This window comes from Elephantulus edwardii, unplaced genomic scaffold (assembly GCF_000299155.1).
Source record: "Elephantulus edwardii isolate Elephantulus edwardi_28Jun2011 unplaced genomic scaffold, EleEdw1.0 scaffold00207, whole genome shotgun sequence".
In the NCBI taxonomy this organism is placed as follows: domain Eukaryota; kingdom Metazoa; phylum Chordata; class Mammalia; order Macroscelidea; family Macroscelididae; genus Elephantulus; species Elephantulus edwardii.
In genome coordinates, this window is record NW_006399957.1 from 856,671 (window position 1) to 868,021 (window position 11,351).

At 42.0% G+C, this 11,351-nt stretch overlaps 1 protein-coding gene and 1 pseudogene across 1 annotated transcript in view; one reads left to right on the plus strand and one right to left on the minus strand.

Annotated features, from left to right (window-relative positions):
• The window catches only part of ATP9B (ATPase, class II, type 9B), a 194,110-nt gene that overhangs the window by 176,169 nt on the left and 6,590 nt on the right, over window positions 1-11,351 (minus strand). The window lies entirely within an intron of this gene.
• Window positions 10,057-11,253, plus strand: LOC102874923 (annotated as a pseudogene).

Genomic DNA, 11,351 nt, shown 5'->3' on the forward strand with positions numbered 1-11,351 from the left:
AGTGAAATGTTGTCAAGAGGGGCAGTCCTTGGGAAAAGGCCTCATGCTGGGAAAGGCAGAGGGTCAGGAAAAAGGGGAAGAGGACCTTCAACAAAGCACACTGACTACAAGAACAGGCTCGAGTATGTGGGCGAGCACAAGGATGGCGCAGCAGAGCACCCAGTTCCAGTACATTTTCCCTAAGATCACAGGAATGTAGTCGATTAGATGGCACCTGACAACAGCATGTCCCTCTTATCAACTACAGCAGTCTATCCTCAGCAAGACTGACTGCCACAGTGACCTCAACAATGCCCAAAGCCTTACAGAGATGATGAATATGGCACAGGGCAGGGTGCAGATCCATTGTTCATAGGGCACTGAAAGTCCTTGTCAATTAAACAGCACCTAGCAATAACAAATTTGCATGTACCTATGCACTTAAATCTATCTGGAGGATCCTTACAAAGCCTATTACAATACAAATGCTTAAGAAAGAACACTTCCCTCCCTTTTAGCCTTAAAGGGATAGCTCTGATCATAATCACTTTTTTTGGAGCTATTTTCTGCTTCCTCAATGTTTTCCATCTGCAGTTGGCTGAATGTGCTGCAAAATCCTGGAAGGTATAACGCTCAGATATAGAACCTGTAGCTACACAAACTCAACTTCTATTTCTAGATAGAGAACAATTGCCCACTGGCAACCTGCACATTTAAAGTTCCAATACCATGCATGTCTGGATAATATCACACAACTTCCTGGACCCTCAGGAGCACTGGGGTCAAAGGCGCTTATCTCTTCATGGCCAGGGGGCTGAGGAGGGTTTTACATAAAATTCTGAATGTAACTGGAAGGTTATCCAAAAACTACTGGAAAAGCACATCAACAGAAAACTGCCTGAACTGCAGGCTGGGTTTAGAAGAGGCCGTGGTAGTAGGGATATTATTATAGTTAATGTTAGATGAATCTTGGCTGAAAGCAGAGTGTACCAAAGGAATGTCTATCTGTGTTTCACTTACTATGCAAAGGCATTTGACTGTGTAGATCACAATAAACTGGGCTAACTCTGAGAAGAAAGGGAGTCCCAGAACACGTGATTGTGGTTATGCGAAACCTATACTGGGACTAGGAGGCAATCATCAGAACAAAGGAAACACTGCATGGTTCAAAGTTGGGAAGGGTGTGTGCCAAGGATCTGTCCTATCTCCATATCTTTTAAATCTACGTTTAGAACAGATCATCCAGGAGGCTGGGCTCTAGGAGAAATGTGGCATCAGGATTGGAGGGAGACTCATCAACAATCTGCGTTATGCAGATGACACAAGCCTGCTTGCTGAAACTGAGGAGAACCTAAAGCACTTGCTGCAGAAGGTCAAGGACTTCAGCCTTCAATATGGATTGAAGATCAATATCAAGAAAATGAAGATTCTTACCACTGGGCCGATTGGCAGCATCATGATGGTGAAGAGATTGACATGTTCACAACTTCAATTTGCTTGGCTCTAAAATCAACACTCTTGGTACCAGCAGCCAAGAAATCAAAAGATAAATTGCATTGGGAAAATCTGCTGTCAGAGACCTCTCCAAAGTACTGAAGAGCAATGATGTCAGTCTGGAGACTAAGGTATGTCTGATATAGGCGATGGTCTTCACAATTACTTGCCATGCATCAGAAAGCTGGACAATGACTAAGGATGACAGAAGATGAATTGATGCCTTTGAGCTGTGGTACTGGAGATGAGTAATGAATATACCATGGACTCCAAGGAGAACAAACAAGTTCATCCTAGAGAGGGTGAAGCCAGACTGCTTCTTGGAAGCAAGGATTCTGAAGCTTTGTCTGACACACTATGGACATTTTGCAAGGTGGGACCAGTCCTTGGAGAGGGATGTCATGCTTGGGGGGTGGAAGGACAGCACAGGAGAGGAAGACCCTCGATGAGATGGATTGATTCAGTCATTGGGGTAATGGGTGTGTCAGAGACAGTAAGACTAGCACAGGACAGAGCAGGGTTTACGGCTGTTGGACATAAGGTCATTATGAGTCACAGGCGACTTGACAGCACTTGTAAGGTACTGAAAGGTTCTGAATCTGGGAATGAGTTTTTTCTTTAAAACAGGACTTTTAAACCGTGCAAAAGGAAGGAAAAAAAACCCACCCATATCTAACTAATTAATTGAAAAAAATTCTCAACATTTATACTCTCAGAGAAACACTGTTAATTACTGTTGTTAGGTGCAGTCAAGTACAACTCATGGAGACCCTATGAAGGTCTGAGCCATGTGAGACCCGTCCTACCCTGGGTATGCTCATCATCGTAACAGACTCAGCCCACTGCAGCAGTCACTGTGCCCGTCAGCTCACCTCACTGAGGGTTCTCCTCTCTTGGTGACCTTCCACTTTTAAAAGCATGATTTTCCTTTCCAAGGTATAATCCCTTTCAGCAACATGACAAAAAATATGTGAGATGAAGCTTCGCCATGCTTGCCTCAAAAAAGCACCCTGGCTGTACTTTGTCCAAGACATATCTGATTGTTCTTTTTGTAGTCCATGGGATATTCTCCAACACCACAACTCCAAGGCAGATTTGTCTTGTCACTTTTATTCACTGTCCAGCTCTCAGATTCACAGTGAGTGACTGGAAGGACATTAACCTGAATCAGGCATATCTTAGTCTTTACGTTTGCATCATTGTTCCTCAGTCCTTAGGAGAGATCCCGACAGCAGAGTTTCCTAAGGCAGTAAGTCTCTTGAACTCTTGACCACTAGTACTAAGGGTACTGGGGGTCTAAGGGCATTGCCTGTGGATCCAAGCAAGAGGACATGGTTGACAATTTCATTGTCTTCTCCATCTATCATGATGTTGCTAAATGACCCAGCGAGAGGATTTTGTCTTCTTGATATTAACATGGAATCCACACTGAAGACCACATCCTTTGATTCTGTGCAAGTGTTTCAAGTCCTCCCCACTTGTAGCAAACAAGGTTGTGTCATCTACATAATATATCCAATCCTGGTGCCACATTCTTCTTCATAAAGTTCAGCTTCTCAAATGACTTGCTCAGCGTACAGACTGAACAGGTATGAAGAAAGGATATAGCCCTGATGCATACTTTTCCTGATTTTAATCCATACAGTGTTCCCTTGCTGTTTGGACAGCAGCTTCTTGGTCTAGGTATAGGTTTTGTATGAGCATTTGTTCAGTGTTCTAGGATTCCCATTCTTCTCAATGTTAGTCATAGTTTATTAACCACACAGTCAAATTCCTTCACAAAGTCAATAAAACACAAATAGAACGTTTTCTGGTATTCTCTGCTTTCAGTGAAGATCCATCTGACATCAGCCACGATATTCTTGGTGTTATGGCCTCTTGTAAACGCAGCCAGACTTTCTCGTGGTCCTCTGTCAGTGCACTCTCCTAGCTGCTTCAGGGTGATCATCAGCACTATGCTGCTTACATGTGACAATAACGATATTGTTCAATACATTCCACATTCTGTTGGGTCATTTTTCTTGGGAATGGGAACAAACGTGGATCTCTTCCAATCAGTTAGTAAGTTCTGGTGGCCAAGTGGTCACGAACTATGCTGCAACCCAAAGGTATGCAGTTCAAACCCACCAGCTGCTCAGTGAGAGAAAGATGGACCAGTGTGATTTACAGCCTCTGAAAATCCTGGAGTGTCAGCTTTGAGTCAGGTCCAGCTCGATGGCACACAAAGTCATCAACCATCAAGTCAGATGGTCGGGTAGCTGTCTTCCAAATTTTGTGTTACAAACTGGTGATGAGCACTTCAGGGCTAAATCTGTTAGTTGAAACATGTCAACTGGTATTTCATCGATCCCTGGGGCCTTATTTTTTGCCAATGCCTTCAGTGCAGCTTGAACTTTTTCCTTATCAGCGACTCTTGTTCAAATGGTACTTCAGGAAATATTTCCATGTCGACCAATTCTTTCTGGTGACTCTGTGTATTCCCCTCATCTTCTTTTGATACTTCTGTGATCATTTAAGATTATGCTCAGAGCCTCTCTCAGTATTGGAACTTGAGGCTTGAATGTTTTTCAGTTCTTTCAGATTTGAGAAGTGTCAAGCAAGATCCTCCCTTTTTATTTTCCAACTCCAGCTCCTTGTACATTCCATTATAATACTTTGCTTTGCCTTCTCGAGCTGTCCTTTGAAAGCTTCTGCTTATCTCTGCTACTTTGGCATTTCTTCCCTTTGTTTTGGCTTGTCAATGCTCTAATTCAATTTCCAAAGTCTTTTTTGACATCCATTTTGGACTTTTCTTTCTCCTCTGTTTGTGTAAGGACTTTTTGCTCTCTTCACGAATATGTCCTTGATGTTATCCCACACTTATTAATATTCAATACCTCAAACCTATTCTTGAGATGATCATTAAATTCAGGTGGGATAAACGCAAGGTCATATTTTGGTTAATGTGGAATGTTAAAAGGTTTCTTCAACTTGAACTTGCACATGAGTAATTGATGGTCTGTTTCAGTGAGCACACAGCCTCCTTTTGATTGCTGATACTGAGCTTTTCCCACAATTCTTCCCACAGATGTAATCAATCTGATTCCTGTGCAGTTCATCAAGTCTACACGTCTTGTCACTGTGTTTTCTAAAGAAGTTATCTGTAATGAATAAGTCACTTAACGTACAAAATTCAATCATTCACTCTCTAGACTCCTTTCTGTCACCACCATTTCTGTCTCTAATTTCCAACTACCACTCCTCCTTCATAGTTTCCAACTTTTGCATTCCAGTCTTGAATTATTATTTAGGCATCATGACTACATGTTTGGCCAATTTCAGAATGCAAAAGCTGTCAGGACTAATCTCCTTTTTCTTTGTTTTTAGTAGTTGGTGCACATATCTGAATAACAGATTCATTAACAGGTCTTTCTTATACATGAATGGATAACATCCTATCATACACAACACTGTACTTCAGAATAGATCTTAAGAGTCTTTTTAACTATGAATGCAACAACATTCTTCCTCAATTTTTTATTCCCAGCTTAGCAGATCATGAGATTCTCCGATTCAAAGTGCCCAAAGGTAGTCCATCTCAACTCACTAATGCCTAAAATGTTGACTTTATGCATTTTTTTACATCTTCCAGTTTTTCTAGATTCCTACTTCATCCATTTGACACGGAAATTATTAACCGATGTTTATCCTTAATTTTTATTTACTTTTAATCTGGGCTCTACTTCTAGTATTACAGTTTTTATTCCTCTGTCATTCATAGCTTTTGAAGGCATGCTATTTCAGAAGTGAACGGCCAATCCTGCTTCTGTCTTTACCTAGGAGCTCCACTGAAGCTTGGTCCACCACGGATGATTCTACTGGCCTCAGCCTCAGGCAGAAGGCCCCAGGAACCACTGAGGGCCCCATCCTGCAGCCCCACCACTGGCCTCAAAAAGGGCCAGAGGAGGAGGCTCTCCTGCACCATAATATTCATATATGCATGACTGTTTCTATGGTTTGTTGTTATAAGTACACATGTCAGCTTGTCGTATTTGGGTAGTGATTTGCATGTTGCAACTTATTTTATAGCTTAGGTATGTATATGCTCGTTCATCATTTGATCTTATTAATATTAGCACTTGTCTGTCAGTTTGCTGGGGTAAGCTGTGGCTTACTGTGATGCTGGAAACCATGCTACTTAATTAAGTTGTTGTTGTTACGTGCCATCACATTGCCTGCGACTCATAATGACCCAATGTAAAACAGCTCTGAAACCTGTTCTATCCTGTGCCAACTTCATTGTCTCTAACACATCCACTCCCATTACCCCAGTCATTGAATTAATCCATCTCCTAGAGGGTCTTCCTCTCCTGCGCTGTCCCTCCACCCTCCCAAGCATAATGTCCCTCTCCAAGGACTGCTCCCTCCTTGCAACATGTCCAAAGAATGTCAGATGACACCTCAGAATCCTTGCCTCTAAGGAGCAGCTTGTTCTCACCCTTTCCAGGATGAACCTGTTCTCCTAGCAGTCCATGGTATAATCAATACTCATCTCCAGCACTACAACTCAAAGGCGTCAATTCCTCTTCTATCATCCCTAGTCACTGTCCAGCTCTCTGACGCCTAGCAAGTAACTGTGAAGACCATGGCTTGTATCAGGTGCACCTTAGTCTCCAGACTGATGTTGTTACTCTTCAGTACTCCAAAGAGATCTCTGACAGCAGATTTTCCCAACAGAATATGTCTTTTAATTTCCTGGCTACTGGTACCAAGAGTGTTGATTATGGAGGCAAGCAAACTGAAGCTGTAAACAATCTCAATCTCTTCACCATCTATCATGATGCTGCCAATCAGCCAGTGGTAAGAATCTTTGTTTTCTTGATGTTGAGCTTCAATCCATATTGAAGGCTGCAGTCCTTGACCTTCTGTAGGAAGCACTTCAGGTTCTCCTCAGTTTCAGCAAGCAGGCTTGTGTCATCTGCATAATGCAGATTGTTGATGAGTCTCCTTCCAATCCTGATGCCGCATTTCTCCTCCTAGAGCCCAGCCTCCTGGATGATCTGTTCTGCACACAGACTGAAAATGTATGGAGACAGGATACATGCCTGGGTACACCCTTCCTGATTTTGAACCATGTAGGTCTAAATAATAAAAAACCAGTCAGCAAGAAATACTATTATTTATATAAAATTTAATTAATATGGAAAATAATCCTTAAATATATGATAATATATGATATTTTCCATCTTTTTCATTAAGTTCTTGCCGTGATTATGTTCCATGTTAGCAAAAGTCACAATCTTATCAAGTTTAAGGCTAGGGATGCTGCACTGTGAGTGCTGAGAGAGAATGAATGTACACAGCATCATGTTTAGTAACCTCCACTTCAGAAACGGAGCCTTTGAACTGGCAAGCAATTTATTCCATTTCCAAAGCAATTTTCCTATTGTATTGAAAATTTTACCTCAGTATTTAAAAACAATAAGATGATGAATAATGGATTTTCCTAGAGACAGGACAAGCACAGAATCTTAAACGTCTTTGTTGCCTGGTGTCATACACACTTAATTGGGTTGTCACTCAAGAAAAATCAACGTTTCTAGCAATTAAGTATAATTCTAGAAACATATTTTTAAAACGAGTAAAAACAATGTGAACAAAGACGACAGACAGATGATACCAAACCCAAGAGTACTAACTCGCTAAGAAATGAAGACAGCTATCTTAACTGCTGCCAAAGGTTTGAAAAAATTAGGAACTTTCAACAAAACACTTAAGCTCTGCAAGGCGCATAATTTCCATGTATCCAAGTAAAAGTGGGTCATACAATAACTACCATAAACTCCCATTTTATCTTAAGTATCTAACAGCCTTATTGTTTCCATTTCCATGAAAAACATTTCTGAAAAGTCAACTGATATTAAAGAGAAATACATTTTCAATATGCCTGATGTTTAAACCTTCCCTAAGAAAGATAAACAGTTCTCCTCTGCCTGCATGTTAATAAAGTCAAAAAACAAAGCAAAAGAAGACAAAGTACTATTCAGAACTGTGTATGTGCATTTCTTTCCTAGGAGACAGCTAGCAAATTCAGCAGTGGCACTACAGAGCCACTAACTAGTAGCATGGCCTTCTAGAAACAAACGAGAGCCTAGAACTCCTCCTCCCATCACAGAAGGAAAGAAACTGTGAGACTTCTTAAAAAAACCCCTCAAGATCAGGGACGAAGGGAAAAGTCTTGCCCTCAGCAGCAAACACACACACACACACACACACACACACACACACACACACACAGAGTGAGGGCCAGCCCATGAGGTAGGTGAGGAGTGTTGCCTCTCCTGAGTACCAGGTGCACAGAGACCGGAGTGCTGTCCCTCATCCCTAAACACCAACTGCCTGAACTAAAAAAATGCACCAACACTAGACATAAATGAGTCTCATATAGTGGACAGAAACTCTGACACTAGAATTCCCTGTTCATAGTCCAATACTCTGCAAACTTAAAGATATATAGGCAACCCTCTCTACCACCAAGTGTACATTCGTGAGAATATCATTGGTGGTGCTGGTTGCCATCTGATGGACCACCACGTATACAATCCTGGTACTCCACCCTGTCCTGAGCTATTCTTAAGATCCACGCCACACTCACAGTCAGTGCCAACTCATCACATTCAAAGTCTTCCTCTTTCACTGACCTTTGGCCTTTCCTGGAAGCACTAGTCTCTCCTATTAACATGCCCAAAATACGTGATGGGAAGTTTCACCGTCACTGCTGCTAAGGAGCACTCTGGTTACACTTCCTCTAAGATAAGCTGCTCTGCTCATTTGGCAGTCCATGATACATTCAGTACTCTTCCCAAAACCTCAACTCAAAGACACTGATTCTTCTTCTGTCATCCTTATTCACTGCCCAACTTTCAGATGTATAGGAAATAAATGAAAAGACCAGGGCTTGGCTCAAACACATCTCAGCCGTTAAGCTCACATCCTTGCTCTATAGAACTCTGGACAGATCCCTGAGAGCAGATTTTTTTCAATGCAATATGTCTTATGATTTATTGATTGCTGCTATAACGGGTGTTGATCCTGGATCCAAGTAAAACAAACTCTTTGACAATGTCAATCTTTTCTCTAAAATTCATGATGTTGCCTACTGGTCCAGTGGCGATGATTTTTGTTTTCTTGGTGTTGGATGTACTTGACATTGATGGCTGTAGTCTTTTTTTATTTTCTCAGTAATTGCTTAAATTCTTCATGTTCTGAAAGCAAGGTTGTGTCAACTGCATAAAGCAGGCTGCTGAGTCCTACTCCCATGCAGATGTCACATTCTTCTTCCTACAGTCTGGCTTCTCATGTTATTTATTCCACATACAGATTAAACTGTTATGGAAAAGGATGTGACCTTGATGCATAGCTTTCCTTATTTTAAACCACTCAGTGTTAATTCTGTTTGGACAGCTTATTCTTGGTCTAAGTATAGGTGTCACACAAGCACAACTGTGTTCTTGGGTTTCCATTGTTCCCAACGTTATGACTATACAGTCTTATGCCTCTTTCATAGTCAACCAAACACAGAACACTTTCTGGTGTTCTCTACTTCAGCCAAACTCACATGGCTCTCTGGACAACAATAAGCAGAGACCTCCTTTGTACCATGGCCTCTTCTGAATCCAGCTTGAATGTCTAGCAATTCAGTGTCAATGTACTGTTCTGGCCACTTTTAAATAATCCTTAGAAGGAGTTTGCTTGCATGTGATAATCATGATTTTTTTTTCATAATTTCCACACTCTATTGAATTTCTATTTGGGGGGGAGAATGGGGATAAATATGGATCTCTCCCAGTCAGTTGGAAATGCCATTATTTGTAGAAAAATTCAGAGAAACATTTCTGTTTCGGCAGATGTAAAGAACTGAAGTAAACAATGACTTCTTTTTAAAGAATATTCTCACCTCCCACCCCCCCCCCAAAAAAAGGAGGAAGGAAAAAACCTATCAAGCAGATTGACTCACAGTGGCCCTCAAGATGGGAAGAGCTGCTGCAGTCTGTGCAAGAGTGGAGGAGCTATCAGCAGAGCCTAAACCTTGACGAGAGTTCCCACAGGGCAGGAACTCTCAGATCCTGAAAATATGTCTCTGTTTCCAAGGAATCCTTGGGAATCCAGTTCTTCAGAATGAGTTCAGAATGAAGACTCATTCTGTGTCAAAAAGACCTTTCAATTAGGAATCACCACAACAAGGAAAAGTTTCATCTTTGTAATCATTACAACACTCATCATGTCATCATAATTGCAAACCTTTAAAAACTGAAAAGTAACAAGCTCATGTACAGTCACTCATGAGAAAACTGGCATTAAAATGACAAAACTATTTTACCTTTAAAAAGGAGAGGATAAATTTTTCAAAGACAATCAGACAGTAGCTATCTGTTATTAGTACAATCTTTTCATGCACTCAAGTTTAAGTATTACATAAAAAAGGCTTTCAGGTATGACGGAAGTTCAACACCAAACAAGTTAAAGAAAGGTACCACTGGAGAGAATGGAAAAATCAGGGCTTCCTATGGGTTCTTAAAAATCCAATCAGAGTTTCTAAGGATCATGTCTGCAAGTCAGGATTCCTGGTCCAGAGACAATGGCCCCGATGGAATGGAGCCAGAAGGTGTCATCGAGAGTAACTGGAATGAAATTGTTGACAGCTTTGATGACATGAACCTCTCCGAGTCCCTTCTCCAAGGAATCTATGCCTATGGTTTTGAAAAGCCTTCTGCCATACAGCAGCGAGCCATTCTTTCTTGTATCAAGGGTTATGACGTGATTGCTCAAGCCCAATCTGGGACTGGAAAAACAGCCACTTTTGCCATATCAATTCTACAGCAGACAGAATTGGATCTGAAGGCCACCCAGGCTTTGGTCCTGGATCCCACTCGAGAGTTGGCCCAGCAGATACAGAAGGTGGTAATGATATTAGGAGATTACATGGGTGCCTCCTGTCATGCCTGCATTGGGGGCACCAATGTACAGAAAACTGCAGATGGAGGCTCCGCACATCATCGTTGGTACCCCAGGCCGTGTATATGATATGCTTAATCGAAGATACCTTTCTCCCAAATACATAAAAATGTTTGTGCTGGATGAAGCTGACGAAATGTTAAGAACCAGATCTATGACATATTCCAGAAGCTCAACAGCAACACCCAGGTAGTTTTGTTATCAGCTACAATGCCTTCTGATGTGCTTGAAGTGACCAAGAAGTTCATGAGGGACCCCATTCGGATTCTTGCCAAGAAGGAAGAACTGACCCTGGGGGGTATCCGCCAATTCTACATCAATGTGGAACGTGAGGAGTGGAAGCTGGACACACTGTGTGATTTGTACGAAACATTAACAATCACCCAGGCTGTCATCTTCATGAACACCCGAAGGAAGGTTGACTGGTTCACTGAAAAAATGCATGCCTGGGATTTCACCGTCTCTGCCATGCATGGAGATATGGACCAAAAGGAATGAGACGTGATCATGAGGGAATTCCGTTCTGGCTCCAGCAGAGTTCTCATCACTACTGACCTACTGGCCAGAGGCATTGATGTACAACAAGTTTCTTTAGTCATAAACTATGACCTTCCCACCAACAGGGAAAATTGCATTCACAGAATTGGACGTGGTGGGCGCTTTGGCCGTAAGGGTGTGGCTATTAACATGGTGACAGAAGAAGACAAGAGGACCCTTTGAGACATTGAGACCTTCTATAACACCTCCATTGAGGAAATGCCCCTCAATGTTGCTGACCTCATCTGAAAGGGGCCATCTGTCCTGCTATAGCCCTGGCCCAGGGTTCAATCCTGGAGGGCTGGAGCAGGAGGGGGGAGGGAAGGGAGCCAAGGGATGGACATCTT